Here is a 16,669-nt window from a genome sequence, read left to right as displayed (position 1 = left end):
AGAGAGAGAAAGAGGGGGGAGAGAGAGACAGGGGAGGAGAGAGAGAGAGAGATACAGGGGAGGGGAGAGAGAGAGAGAGAGAGAGAGAGAGAGAGAGAGAGAGAGAGAGAGAGAGAGAGAGAGAGAGAGAGAAGTGATAGAGCTTTGAGAGCCAGTGACAATGAAAGTGAGGAGAGAAGACCCACTACATGTGATCACAAGGTATGTGTCTATGACAACATGTTTATGGACTCGCCCCTGTCTCTCACACTCCAGCTTGTGTTTAATGATGTCCATGTGCTTGTCTTTAGCCTCCAGCGTTGTGCAGAAGCCAGAGATGAGATGATCCCTGTAAGGGAAGGACAGCGGGTTGAAAGGTCTACGGTCACATTCTGATCAATTAATATGCTGTATGTGCAAAGGGGGCAGGAAATTCTTTGAAGTGAGACTAAAATATGTGTTAAATTGAGGCCCAGTGTGAGCAGCATGTCTAAGAGGGGTAAATCTACAGTATGGGTGGCAGAGGCTGATCTCACCGTGCCATTGTAGGGTACAGGTAGCCTAGCGGTTGGGCCCGTAACCAAATACCTGAGCCAACAAGTTGACAAATCTGTCGATGTTCCCTTGAGCAAGGCACTTAACCCTGCTCCACGGGCGCCGTACTACTATGGGTGACCCTGTAAAACACATTTCACTGCACCTATCTGGTGCATCCGACAATAGAACATATATTAATAATCTCACTGTGCCAGTGTAGGGTACCGAGCCTGTAATCTCACTGTGCCCGTGTAGGGTACCGAGCCTGTAATCTCACTGTGCCCGTGTAGGGTACCGAGCCTGTAATCTCACTGTGCCAGTGTAGGGTACCGAGCCTGTAATCTCACTGTGCCCGTGTAGGGTACCGAGCCTGTAATCTCACTGTGCCCGTGTAGGGTACCGAGCCTGTAATCTCACTGTGCCCGTGTAGGGTACCGAGCCTGTAATCTCACTGTGCCCGTGTAGGGTACCGAGCCTGTAATCTCACTGTGCCAGTGTAGGGTACCGAGTCTGTAATCTCACTGTGCCAGTGTAGGGTACCGAGCCTGTAATCTCACTGTGCCCGTGTAGTGTACCGAGCCTGTAATCTCACAGTGCCAGTGTAGGGTACCGAGTCTGTAATCTCACTGCGCCAGTGTAGGGTGCCGAGCCTGTAATCTCACTGTGCCAGTGTAGGGTACCGATCCTGTAATCTCACTGTGCCAGTGTAGGGTACCGAGCCTGTAATCTCACTGTGCCCGTGTAGTGTACCGAGCCTGTAATCTCACTGTGCCCGTGTAGTGTACCGAGCCTGTAATCTCACTGTGGGTTCACGTTCAGGAACAGCCCTAACACCAGCTCTGTCCCCAGCTGTTTAAAAAAGGGGTACACTCCACAAGAAGTGGTAGTCAGAGAAGTGAACAAAACATACATTTCTGGTATGGTCCTGCCGGTGTATTTTGAGTAAGACTGCATGAAGGCATGTGACTGGGGGTTTTAAAGGGTTCTTACGTTGCAGAAAGACCCTATAATCACTTTTCACAAACACTGTGCAGGAAAGAAACACTGCGAAACAAGCACTGATAGCCTAAATTCATGCCTATTTGTAATGACATTTTCACCTTGTCTTACCCAAGTCTTTACCTGCTGATGAGGTCAGACAATGAGTCGAGACAATTTCCTGTGAAGAGGTTGGTGATAGACAGAAGCAGCAAGCAGGCCTCCTCGTATGAATTAAAAAACACAGAATACAATGGACAACATCATGGAGCTGCTCATAGTATATGAGAAATAAAGAAACACAGTACAATGACTCCATCTATTGGTCTAAATAAGGAATAGTGTGGAGGCCTGAAGCAGCTTTACCCTATGTGTTGTGATAATTGAATTGTTTTCTCTATAACCTGTTATTTTATATGCCTTGTGACCGTGATATATACAGTGCGTTCAGAAAATATTCAGACCCCTTGACTTTTTCCACATTTTGTTACGTTACAGCCTTATTCTAAAATGGATACAATTATTTTTGTCCCTCACACAATACATCATAATGACAAAGTGAAAACAGGTTTTAAGAAATTTGTGCAAATGTATTAAAAATAAAAAACACAAGTATTCAGACCCTTTGCTATGAGACTAGACATTGAGCTCAGGTGCATCCTGTTTCCATTGATCATCCTTGAGATGTTGCTACAACTTGATTGGAGTCCATCTGTGGTAAATTCAATGGATTGGACATGACTTGGAAAGGCACACACCTGTCTATATAATGTCCCACGGTTGACAGAGCATGTCAGAGCAAAAACCAAACCATGAGGTTGAAGGAATTGTCCGTAGACCTCTGAGACAAGATTGTGTCGAGGCACAGACTTGAGGAAGGGTACCAAACATTTATGCAGCATTGAAGGTCCCCAATAACACAGTGGCCTCCATCATTCTTAAATGAAAGAAGTTTGGAACCACCAAGACTCTCCCTTGAGCTGGCCACCTGGCCAAACTGAGCAATCGGGGGAGAAGTGCCTTGGTCAGGGAGGTGACCAAGAACCAGATGGGCTCTGAAAGATCTGATGATGGGAGAAACTTCCAGAAGGACAAGCATCTCTGCAGCACTCCACCAATCAGGCCTTTATGGTAGTGTCACCAGACGGAAGCCACTCCTCCGTAAAAGGCACATGACAGCCCGCTTGGAGCTTGCCAAAAGACACCTAAAGGACTCTCAGACAACGAGAAACCAGATTCTCTGGTCTGATGGAACCAAGATTGAACTCTTTGGCCTGAATGCCAAGCTTCACGTCTGGAGGAAACCTGGCACCATCCCTTCAGTGAAGCATGGTGGTGGCAGCATCATCCTGTGGGGATGTTTTTCAGTGGCAAGGACTGGGAGACTAGTCAGGATCGGGAGAAAGATGGACGGAGCCAAGTACAGAGAGATCCTTGATGAAAACCCGCTCCAGAGTGCACAGGATCTCAGAATGGGGCAAAGGAGGTTCACCTTCCAACAGGACAACGGCCCTAAGCACACAGCCAAGACAACGCAGGAGTGGCTTCAGGACAAGTTTCTGAATGTCCTTGAATGGCCCAGCCAGAGCTTGGACTAAACCCAATCAAACATCTCTGGAAAGACCTGAAAATAGCTGTGCAGCGACGCTCCCCAGCCAATCTGACAGAGCTTGAGAGGATCTGCAAAGAAGAATGGGAGAAACTCCCCAAATACAGGTATGCCAAGCTTGTAGCATCATACTCAAGAACACTCAAGGCTGTAATCGCTGCCAAAGGTGCTTCAACAAAGTACTGAGTAAAGGGTCTGAATACTTATGTAAATGTGATATTCCATTACATTTTTTACATTTGCAAAAACTGTTTTTGCTTTGTCATTATGAGGTATTGTGTGTATATTGACGCCAAAAAACACATATTTAATCAATTTTAGAATAAGGCTGTAACGTAAAAAAATGTGGAAAAAGTCTCAAGGGGTCTGAATACTTTCCGAATGCAGTGTAGGCCTAAAGGCCAAGACAAAAATAAGACACAGTGGCAGAATAAATTCAACCACACCCTTGTTTTATCCCAGCCTCTGTCTGGTGAAGTCCACAAAGCATATTGCATGTGCAGTAACCTGCCCTACAGCATGGTCAAGCAAGTTAATGTTTCCTACATTTTCGAACCACAAAACAACTATTGATTTAGAACCACAGAGTTACCGCAAGTCGCAAAGAAAACAGGAGCTGCCTCCACTATTCCAGCACCATTTAAACTTCAACATTTTAACATCATCAAATCATGATGTGGCTGTCCATGGTTCTGAGTTCATGTTGACTCACCCTACTTGTAGAGAAACACCAATGCCATCCTCCTCTCTTTCATGTCACGAAACGGTCTATAACTCAGTCATACAGTACACGCTTTTATTTGTTGTTGTCCTATGCTACCTGGCTAAAATGTTTGCTCGCTAGCCTAACTTGCATTCATGGCCAACGTTAGCTAGTTAACAATAGTCTTCTACATCTAACGTTAGCTACATATTGATCTTCCATCCTCTCAGGCCAGGGGCACAACAATGTATGAATTAATGGTTGGATCAGAATCACCATTATAATCATTGGCCAGTACGGAGAATTAAGTAAAACCACAAGTCAAAATCCCTAGCTACATTCATTTCTAATTTAGGAAAAGGACAATTTTAGCTAGCCAGCCACCGGAGGACAACAACACAATGAGATACAACAATTCAAGTTTTTCTGTCAATGACGTATGCTTTCAATGGGATTTGATAGAAGTGATGCCAAAATCCAAGCTGGCTTCCCCTCACAGTTGAGCTCGCTGTCACGATCGTGTTTTATTTTACCTTTATTTAACTAGGCAAGTCAGTTAAGAACAGAATTCTTATTTTCAATGACGGCCTAGGAACAGTGGGTTAACTGTCTGTTCAGGGGCAGAACGACAGATTTGTACCTTGCCAGCTGGGGAATTTGAACTTGCAACCTTTTGGTTACTAGTCCAACGCTCTAACCACTAGGCTACCCTGTCACTGCGTTTTAGACCAAGGTGCAGAGTGGTAAGCATACATTTTACTTTTATTTAAATAGGTGAAATAAAAATATAATAAAACATGCTGTGAATTACATCGGCAGAGTCTTTCAGGAACACCGATAATTTCTCTGAAAAACAGTAATATCATGACCACATTTGCCCATCAGTTGTAATTTCCTCTTTCAATGGAAAGCAAAGGGGTATAGCTGTCATCTTCTAATTTTTTTATTTTTATTTTTTTATTTCACCTTTATTTAACCAGGTAGGCTGGTTGAGAACAAGTTCTCATTTACAACTGTGACCTGGCCAAGATAAAGCATAGCAGTGTGAACAGACAACACAGAGTTAAACATGGAGTAAACAATTAACAAGTCAATAACACAGTAGAAAAAAAGAAAAAAAAGAGTCTATATACATTGTGTGCAAAAGGCATGAGGAGGTAGGCGAATAATTACAATTTTGCAGATTAACACTGGAGTGATAAATGATCAGATGGTCATGTACAGGTAGAGATACTGGTGTGCAAACGAGCAGAAAAGTAAATAAATATAAACAGTATGGGTAGGTAAATTGGGTGGGCTATTTACCGATAGACTATGTACAGCTGCAGCGATCGGTTAGCTGCTCAGATAGCAGATGTTTGAAGTTGGTGAGGGAGATAAAAGTCTCCAACTTCAGCGATTTTTGCAATTCGTTCCAGTCACAGGCAGCAGAGAACTGGAACGAAAGGCGGCCAAATGAGGTGTTGGCTTTAGGGATGATCAGTGAGATACACCTGCTGGAGCGCTTGCTACGGGTGGGTGTTGCCATCGTGACCAGTGAACTGAGATAAGGCGGAGCTTTACCTAGCATGGACTTGTAGATGACCTGGAGCCAGTGAGTTTGGCAAGGGATAGGTCCAAAACTAGACTACAATGTCATCATTTTACATTCAGACCAGAAACTGTAACCTCATGTGGAATGCATTGAACCCCTACCCCCCCAGACAAAGTCACTGGTGCATCTCATGACATGGTCAGTTACCAAGCCCTGTCTAATCCATGGATGAATTATCATAAATTAAATCCTATCATTGCCTGCTAATGTGTTAAAAATAGAAATCAAGTCTAAACGGATACAGTATGTAGGCTATGAAAAGCAAAACAATGTATTAATGTATAACAATGTAAGCCTATTAGGCAAACGTGACAAAGTTCAACTGATTAGGCTATTGCAACACACCAACGCGCACACACACAAGCGTGCGAATAAGTGGCTATTATAGGGCTATAATAGGACTATCACAAAGAATTCCTAACAGACGAAGGTTGTTGGTTTGTTCGGCAATCTTGATTGCTTTTCAATTCGTTGTTCACAAAAAGTCACTGCATCTCGGCAAAACTCCAGACTTGTCGCCCGGCACAGAGACCCCTGCAGTGGCCAGTAGTTTCAACATTGTTTTAAATCACTCTGCAGTGGTAATTCAATGTTTAGTTTAACCAAACAGTAGTTGGATTAGATGGCATGGTCTAGTTTGTTGGAGTGATGCAAAAAATACCTGTTTATTCTGCATATAGCCTTTTATATCCATTCTGCAACAAGGTTAAAGATGGAAATGGCTATTTGTCTAACTATGCCATAAAACAAACTCCAATCAAACTGAAAGCATGACTAAAGTCGCCCAATTTGTTTGTTTATGACAGCTGTCATATTATATTACACAGACCTATCACACTGCTATCTCATCCTGATATCTCGACCGCAACCGAAAGTATTCAGCAAATCGCTTCCTGGATGGACTTCAGTAGTCCCACCAGTAGTCCCACCAGTAATCCCACAAGTAGTCCCACCAATAGTCCCACTCCTCTGCAGAGTTTCAGACTACTGTACTATTTTGGCCAGTGGCGAATTTAGCATGTAAATCTTGGTGGTGCAAACTCTATATAATTTTTTTTAGATCCATGCCAGCAAAGCTACTACACAACACAACACTAAACAATGCATGAATTGCACTCTAACGGTGACAAACGGTGCCCACAAACTGTTAGGGCCTACATAAAGCTGTCCTAACCGCATAGTCTTGTCTGGCAGCGACACACTTCATTCAGCCTCATTTACTGCCTTAGTTGATAGCTGATATGGCAGACTTGCTTAAACAAATGTGGTTCTGACAATTGACATTTGAGATGTATAAACTATGGCATAAGGGAACGATGAGCGGACAAGAGGATATCTGTAATTTCAATTAAGACATTAATGAGCAAGCTAAGACGGACAAAGTAAATATTACTACTTATTCAGCACTCTTGAAATGTACTGCGACAGAATCCAGAACACACACACACACACACACACACACACACACACACACACACACACACACACACACACACACACACACACACACACACACAAATAACATTTCATTTTTGTCAGCTTTCAAAGCATTTAAGTTTAAGGGACAGATTGGGCGGGAGGGGTGTTCAAACTTTCATTTTTTTGGTTTGGTGAGGGTTGTGTTTTTTTAATTGGGCACAGGGGAGGGTAGTGCATTTCTCTCCCTGGTTTACATTAGCTAGTTTCTGGTTTTACTATATAATTTCTTCCAACCTAGACACATTTCCTTATCTGCTTACATGCTCTTTCCCTATATCAAGGTGTTTTGGTACTTCCCTCATGCACTATGCTTCTCTGTGTGGTAACGTTTACTATACTACAGATCAGTATAGTCTACCAGTCTAATGGTCCATCCTGCCTTTTATCCACTATTCATAGTGACAATAGTGCTAGGTGGATCATTTATCCAGATGTGCAATAGGCTAATTAGCAATCATACCACACAAGAAAGCATTCAAAGCTGCATAAATGTAAAAAAAATATGAATCCACAAGAACAAAAAGGGATAGCTGATTGCCAGTGGAGAGCCCATTGCACATGAAAGAACAGTTAAGCTCCCCTATTGATCTTGTTTAGGGACAATACAATTATCCTACCTAGACTAGCCTACAACACCACAATGCAATTAATAATTCGCTATTGTTTTCAAGCCAGTACAAAATTCTACTCTAGGCTGCAGTGAAAATGTGATTTGAATAACGGGGCAAAAGCCCTGTGATTTGAATGTTCCATTCAAAAGTTTCTGTCTCTCTGGGGCTAAGCTTCTTTTCCAATTTATAGGCTATATATATTTGTTTTAAATATTAATGTCATGCAGTGGACAACTAAGCCTATATGCCTAAGCATGCAATGCCCTGATGCAATTAGTGCTCAAATCTCTGACAGCTGAACCTTGAGGTGGACAATTCTTTTTTGCGTATGCTACACATCGATTTGTTACAGGCTGTTTTTAAGTAAATGTGGCTCATTTGGCCAATATCCCTCGTTTATTGATGATGCTTGCTGCGCCAGCTCGAATCTGAAGCCAGGTTGGATTTTAAGGCATATGGATGTTGGTAAATTCCTCAAATGTCCAGTAAATTAAAATCTTCAAGCTCAGTTGTCTGGCACCAAATTTTCCCAAAGAAACTCTGAAATGAGCGTATTGTTTTTATGCAGATTTTAGAATATTTTCATGAAAATCTGTCGTCAATTGGATGGAAACCTAGCTATAGACATCCTAAAGACTCTGGCAAGTGCGATAGTCCAGAGTCACTTTGATTTTGATCATGCTTCACAAGCAGCCCCAAACATCTAAAGAATAAGCTACAGACCAGCCAAACAAGCTTGTAAGATTTGTACTCCCCCCTCATATGTATCTGTGAGGGAGCCCGACTGCAATTGATTTGGGACGAGCTTGATCGCGCTGTGTTAAAAAAAATGACAGCGAGTGCCTCTGTGACTAGTACACATTCTCTCTCTCTTCAGCGACCAGGGACCATAGCAAAGCAACAAATCAAATCAAATTGTATTTGTCACATGGGCCAAATACAACAGCCTTACAGTGAAATGCTTAATTACAACCCCTTAACCAACAATGCAGTTCTAAGAAAAATACCCCCAAAAATATATAAATAAAAGTAACAAATAATTAAAGAGCAGCAGTAAAATAACAATAGCAAGGCTATTTACAGGGGGTACCGGTACAGAATCAATGTGCGGGGGCACCGGTTCGTCGAGGTAATATGTACATGTAGGGAGCAGAGAGAACAGTCTATGACTAGGGTGGCTGGAGTCGTTTACATTTTTTAGGGCCTTCCTCTGACACCGCCTGGTATAGAGGGCCTGGATGGCAGGAAGTTTGGCCCCAGTGATGTACTGGGCCGTACGCACTACCCTCTGTAGTGCCTTGCGGATGGAGGCCGAGCAGTTGCCATACCAGGCAGTAATGCAATCCGTCAAGATGCTCTCGATGGTGCAGCTGTAAAACCTTTTGAGGATCTGAGGACCCATACCAAATCTTTTCAGTCTCCTGAGGGGGAATAGGTTTTGTCGTGCCCTCTTCACAACTGTCTTGGTGTGCTTGGACTATGATAGTTTGTTGGTGATGTGGACGCCAAGGAACTTGAAGCTCTCAACCTGCTCCACTACAGCCCCGTCGATGAGAATGGGGGCATGTTCGGTCCTCCTTTTCCTGTAGTCCACAATCATCTTCTTTGACTTGATCACATTGAGGGAGAGGTTGTTGTCTTTGCACCACACGGTCAGGTCTCTGACCTCCTCCCTATAGGCTGTCTCGTTGTTGGTGATCAGGCCTACCACTGTTGTGTCATCAGCAAACTTAATGATGGTGTTGGAGTCGTGCCTGGCCATGCAGTCATGAGTGAACAGGGAGTACAGGAGGGGACTGAGCACGCACCCCTGAGGGGCCCCTATGTTGAGGATCAGCGTGTTTTTACCTACCCTTACCACCTGGGGGTGGCCCGTCAGGAAGTCCAGGATCCAGTTGCAGAGGGAGGTGTTTAGTCCCAGGGTCCTTAGCTTAGTGATGAGCATTGAGGGCACTATAGTGTTGAACGCTGAGCTGTAGTCAATGAATAGCATTCTCACATAGGTGTTCTTTTTGTCCAGGTGGGAAATGTCAGTGTGGAGTGCAATAGAGATTGCATCATCTGTGGATCTGTTGGGGAGGTATGCAAATTGGAGTGGGTCTAGGGTTTCTGGGATAATGGTGTTGATGTGAGCAACGACCTGACTTTCAAAGCACTTCGTGGCTGCAGACGTGAGTGCTATGGGTCGGTAGTCATTTAGGCAGTTTACCTTAGTGTTCTTGGGCACAGGGACTATGGTGGTCTAATGGAAACAAGTTGCTATTACAGACTCGGCCAGGGATATGTTGAAAATGTCAGGGAAGACACTTGCCAGTTGGTCAGCGCATGCTCGGAGTACACTTCCTGGTAATCCATCTGGCCCTGCGGCCTTGTGAGTGTTGACCTGTTTAAAGGTCTTACATTGGCTATGGCGAGCGTGATCACACATTCGTCCGGAACAGCTGATGCTCTAATGTGTGTTTCAGTATTACTTGCCTCGAAGCAAGCATAGAAGTAATTTACAGTGCCTTGCGAAAGTATTCGGCCCCCTTGAACTTTGCGACCTTTTTCCACATTTCAGGCTTCAAACATAAAGATATAAAACTGTATTTTTTTGTGAAGAATCAACAACAAGTGGGACACAATCATGAAGTGGAACGACATTTATTGGATATTTCAAACTTTTTTAACAAATCAAAAACTGAAAAATTGGGCGTGCAAAATTATTCAGCCCCCTTAAGTTAATACTTTGTAGCGCCACCTTTTGCTGCGATTACAGCTGTAAGTCGCTTGGGGTATGTCTCTATCAGTTTTGCACATCGAGAGACTGACATTTTTTCCCATTCCTCCTTGCAAAACAGCTCGAGCTCAGTGAGGTTGGATGGAGAGCATTTGTGAACAACAGTTTTCAGTTCTTTCCACAGATTCTCGATTGGATTCAGGTCTGGACTTTGACTTGGCCATTCTAACACCTGGATATGTTTATTTTTGAACCATTCCATTGTAGATTTTGCTTTATGTTTTGGATCATTGTCTTGTTGGAAGACAAATCTCCGTCCCAGTCTCAGGTCTTTTGCAGACTCCATCAGGTTTTCTTCCAGAATGGTCCTGTATTTGGCTCCATCCATCTTCCCATCAATTTTAACCATCTTCCCTGTCCCTGCTGAAGAAAAGCAGGCCCAAACCATGATGCTGCCACCACCATGTTTGACAGTGGGGATGGTGTGTTCGGTGTTGCTTTTACGCCAAACATAACGTTTTGCATTGTTGCCAAAAAGTTCAATTTTGGATTCATCTGACCAGAGCACCTTCTTCCACATGTTTGGTGTGTCTCCCAGGTGGCTTGTGGCAAACTTTAAACAACACTTTTTATGGATATCTTTAAGAAATGGCTTTCTTCTTGCCACTCTTCCATAAAGGCCAGATTTGTGCAATATACGACTGATTGTTGTCCTATGGACAGAGTCTCCCACCTCAGCTGTAGATCTCTGCAGTTCATCCAGAGTGATCATGGGCCTCTTGGCTGCATCTCTGATCAGTCTTCTCCTTGTATGAGCTGAAAGTTTAGAGGGACGGCCAGGTCTTGGTAGATTTGCAGTGGTCTGATACTCCTTCCATTTCAATATTATCGCTTGCACAGTGCTCCTTGGGATGTTTAAAGCTTGGGAAATCTTTTTGTATCCAAATCCGGCTTTAAACTTCTTCACAACAGTATCTCGGACCTGCCTGGTGTGTTCCTTGTTCTTCATGATGCTCTCTGCGCTTTTAACGGACCTCTGAGACTATCACAGTGCAGGTGCATTTATACGGAGACTTGATTACACACAGGTGGATTGTATTTATCATCATTAGTCATTTAGGTCAACATTGGATCATTCAGAGATCCTCACTGAACTTCTGGAGAGAGTTTGCTGCATTGAAAGTAAAGGGGCTGAATAATTTTGCACGCCCAATTTTTCAGTTTTTGATTTGTTAAAAAAGTTTGAAATATCCAATAAATGTTGTTCCACTTCATGATTGTGTCCCACTTGTTGTTGATTCTTCACAAAAAAATAAAGTTTTATATCTTTATGTTTGAAGCCTGAAATGTGGCAAAAGGTCGCAAAGTTCAAGGGGGCCGAATACTTTCGCAAGGCACTGTAGCTCATCTGGTAGGCTTGTGTCACTGGGCAGCTCTCAGCTGTGCTTCCCTTTGTTGTCTGTAATAGTTTGCAAGCCCTGTCACATCCAACGAGCGTTGGAGCCGGTGTAGTACGATTCAATCTTAGTCTTGTATTGACACTTTGCCTGTCTGATGATTCCTCTGAGGGCATAGCGCAATTTATTTTTAGCATCCGGGTTAGAGTCCCGCTCCTTTAAAGCGGCAGGTGTACCCTTTAGCTCAGTGCGAATGTTCCCTGTAATCCATGCCTTCTGGTTGGGGTATGTATTTACGGTCACTGTGGGGACAACGTCATCGATGATGATGAAGCTGGTGGCTGATGTGGTATGCTCCTCAATGCCATCGGATGAGTCCCGGAACATATGTGTGTGCTAGCAAAACAGGCCTGTAGCTTAGCCTCTGTGTCGTCTGACCACTTCCGTATTGAGCGAGTCACTGGTACTTCTTGCTTGAATTTTTGCTTGTAAGCAGCATTTAGGAGGATAGAATTATGGTCAGATTTGCCAAATTGAGGGCGAGGGAGAGCTTTGACACTTCTCTGTGTGTGAAGTAAAGGTGGTCTAGAGTTTTTTTCCATCTTGTTGCACATATAACATGCTGGTAAAAATGAGGTAAAACAGATTTAAGTTTCCCTGCTTTAAAGTCCCCAGGCCACTAAGAGCAGCTCCTCTGGATGAGCATTTTCTTGTTTGCTTATGGCTTTATAGAGCTCGTTGAGTGCGATCTTAGTGCCATCGGTTTGTGGTGGTAAATAGACAGCTACACAAAATATAAATGAAAACTCTCTTGGTAAATAGTGTGGTCTACAGCTTATCATGAGATACTCTACCTCAGGCGAGCAAAACCTTGAGACTTCCTTATTATTTGATTTCGTGCACCAACTGTTATTGACAAACAGAAACAGACCGCCAACCCTTGTCTTACCGGAGACAGCGTTTCTGTCAAGCCGATGCTTGGAAAAACCAGCCAACTGTATATTATCCATGTCGTCGTTCAGCCACTACTCGGTGAAACATAAGATATTACAGTTTTGAATGTCCCGTTGGTAGGATAGGCTTGAATGGAGCTCATCCAGTTTATTCTCCAATGATTGACATTGGCCAATTGGAAAGACGGTAGAGGAGGGTTGCTCACTCGACAACGAATTCTCACAAGGCACCCCGACATGGTCAGGTATCTGGAGTAAATCCTTCACGTCGAGGTGAGTAATCACTGTTATGATATCCAGAAGCTCTTTTCAGTCATAAGAGACGATGGCAGAAACATTATGTACAAAATAAATGACAAACAACGCAAAAAAACACAAAAGAGCACAATTGGGTAGAAGTCTGTAAAACAGCAGCCATCTCCTTTGGCGCCATTCTTTACTCATGATAAGTAAAGAGTCATGATGATCTGGATGAGACTGCCAAATCGAGGCAAAGGTAAGAATCTCTGGATTAACTATATAATGTTAGCTAAATGCAGTAATTAATAAATTGGCGACATTTCTTTAAATTGACAACTCTGTGAACTGTCTTGGGCAAGTTTTAAATGGACACAATACCTGTTAGTAAAGGTGTCAGCTAGAGATAATGTGCAGGAGGATTTGTAGTCTGCTTTGATGCTAATTAGCATTTTCCAATTGGAGAGTAAGTATAGCCGAAGATATTGATAAAAGTCACCTTGTCCGAAATAAATTTACATGGTTATCAAATTGTTAGCTTTTCCCCACAGGGTTAGCTTACACAAAATAGACCATATTTTAATATTTCTAAAATCCCCTGTGGGAAAAACGATTGGAACCATTTCCTTGTCTGACCACTAGGTTTTATGGGTGTTATGACACATTCACTGTGGGGCTCTATTGTATATTTGCAAATTGTCATAACCAACACTGTCATTACCACCACAAAATGGGTCAGAAATGAGGATTTCAAGGTTATTACTATCAGAAAATAACAACTTCTGTATAAAATGGTTATACCCCTGCTCATATACCCCTGCTCAATACAGCTTATCAAATTATATTTGACTGTCTTTATAGCAATCAGTGATATTGTAGATATCTATTTCCACCCACTTATTTCTTAACAACTAACACAATTTATTTTTTAACAACTAACGCAATTTACCATTACTCTGTTATTTCTTAATGTGGTAGTACCAATCCCTATAGACAGATAAACCCAATAACCCCAAACCCCGTTGTGTTTGTCGTTCAGTTTTAAACTAAAATGAAATGTTTTATGATGTGATGATAATGTCATCTGCAGTGTCATCTATCTGTGTTTCGTGAAAAATCCATGTATTGTCGAATAAAATGGTCACAGCCAATACCGGTATATGGTTCCTTATAAAATATCTCTGTTGATAAGTTTATTTCATGAAAAGTATTTGTTTCAAATAAGAAATGCCAAAAGTGTCCATAGTTGCAAAATCACTCTAATACTGTTTGAACATGACTTTGTTTTATTTGAAGATGCAGACCTTCGCACATTCTGAGCCAAGTAATGTCAGTGCATGGAGGGAAAGAGGACAATGAAGTTGTCCAAACAAAAATTAATCAAAGTCTCCAGCATTTGACACAATAATGTGTCTCACAGGGGGAAAGTTGTGGTCTCCTAGTGTCTCCTTATTGGAACCACATGGGGACGGTCTAGTCAACCTTTTCTCTCATTCGAGAGAAACTGGCGTTAAAAGCGGGTTTCCCATCTACCGTCCAGCTGTAGAAATGAAATGAAATTTAGTTCATTTGCAAACTGTGATCCACTCATCTGTTCTCCTGCACATCGGCTCGCGCACCATGGCATGTAACTTTCCCGCTCCTATGGCACTCAGTGGTCATTGCCTGGTGTGTTTAATTATTCCGTGACACCTATGGAATATGAGAGTCCATAGCAACCCAGGGAGCTGTTCAAACCCGAAAACCGAGCTGCCGACCCCCTAAAAGGTGAGGAAAACTTTGACATCAAATTTGGAAAACGTCAGTAGCATTGGGGGTTTATGTAGCTATTCAGACACTGAAAATGAATTGGTTATATCGAAAATAATATGACCTAATTGAAGAGTTTTAGTAGTACAGCCTGAGGATATTCTGCTTGGGCAATGTCGTTGTGCATAACACAATTACGCACGAGACTTTCAGCAAATGTACTCTTATACCCGACTATGATTGAAGTAGGCATTATTATGGTTGTTAACGTACACAAACCCCATACGAACCCTGAATTGTATAGGCTGTTTATTATATTTATTCACTAATTAATGCATGTTATAATCGAGATAATTATCTAGCCATTATTATTATGTGTCCGTGATTAGGCATAGGCTACCTTTAGTTTGTTATTTGTGACCTGGGTAGCTAATTTGACAGTGAACAGAGCTGTAACATATTTCACTTGCTCTTTTTGTGCATAGCATTGTCAATTAAAGTGCACTGTTTTTCTTAACCCAGTTTTCATACAAACTGGCATAGAACAGTTTAGCCTATTTTCCATAACTTAACATTGCATTTCATTGCTTGATGGCAATTAAAGGGCAAATCCAAGTGTTTTATTGTTTAGGGGGTAGGTCAGCTTTAATATTGAATATAGATTGTGGCTTTTATCAATGTAATTGTCTGCATCATTTCCAATCCCCCATATATTTTTGTTGTATGTATGTATGTATGTATGTATGTATGTATGTATGTATGTATGTATGTATGTGTATATATATATATATATATATATATATATATAAAATTACCATCCAGTTTTGATTTCTATTTGCCAAATATTTTTCAACTGTACTATTTCACAAAACTTCTGAACCTACTGTATATGCCATGATCATATGCCATTAATATGCCATGATCATCAGATATTAAAATGAGGCTCAAGGTCCCTGTTCCTGCCTCTCAGGACTGTTCATGTCTCCACTTTCTCATAGACTGCAAGCTCATTTCATCAACGCGTTAAATGTAATTTTTTCTTCGATCCTTGTTACTTTATCACCCTTTAGTAAACAGTAGCCTACCACTTACTGGGTTGGTATATATATAACATCTTGTTGGGTTTTATACTGTTACACCTTGTGGATTTCATTAGAGCAGAGATCAGGCTAGCTGGTCCGCAGCTAAACCAACACCCCGGATCTAAATGGAGGTTAAAAGAGACTAGAAAGTACTGAACCGTTAATGGCAAACATTCACATCCATTTCACAGCACAGAGTAAACACACTTTCTCTCTCTCTTCCTTTTGCTTTCTCTCTCTCACTCTCTCTCTCACACACACACACACACACACACACACACACACACACACACACACACACACACATACACATACACATACACATACACACACACACACACACACACACACACACACACACACACACACACACATACACACACACATACACACACACACGTTAGTTGCTACCAGGTCTGCAGTGTTTAGGAGAGCTCCAGTGATGATGTAACGTTAACCCCAAGGAGGAATGCTTATGCTGTGACCAATCCTGTTTCATTCCATTCATATCCAAAGCATCATGTATAGCCTTGCTGAAATACTCTCAAGAGGATGTTTGCATGTATAGGTATAGTAGGATTAGAAACTTTGCACTGTCTTTTAAGGCACCAGCAGACATGATTGGGAAGATAGTATCTAGGCTTTGTCTCTACTAGTCTTTGACTCTACTAGTGCTTCAGTGTAGCATGCCCATAAGATTCTGCTACTACTTTCCCTTAGTTTCTTTCTGTTTCAGGTTGTTTCCACTTCCAAGCTCCACTTCGGTTCCATTTTAAAAGTATCCACATCCTGATAAGTAGGATGTTGTGTCTATTAGAGGCTATTAGCAGAAGTGTGATCCAACAACGTATCATACTCTCAATAGCTTCAGTTACAGTGCCTAGCCCAAGCATCTAGTTATCATTGATCTTGACAGTGCTGCCATGTGGTGCCATGAGAGAATGGAGATTTAGTCCGTTTCCACCGAATAGAGGGAAAACCACATCCACAGCTGCCTGATGGTAGCGAATAGCTGTTTTATTCCATGGTGCCTGGTGTGTCT

Source organism: Oncorhynchus clarkii, chromosome 5, assembly GCF_045791955.1.
Source record: "Oncorhynchus clarkii lewisi isolate Uvic-CL-2024 chromosome 5, UVic_Ocla_1.0, whole genome shotgun sequence".
Classification (NCBI taxonomy): domain Eukaryota; kingdom Metazoa; phylum Chordata; class Actinopteri; order Salmoniformes; family Salmonidae; genus Oncorhynchus; species Oncorhynchus clarkii.
The sequence above is the reverse complement of the archived record's forward strand: the minus strand, read 5'-3'. Positions refer to the sequence as shown.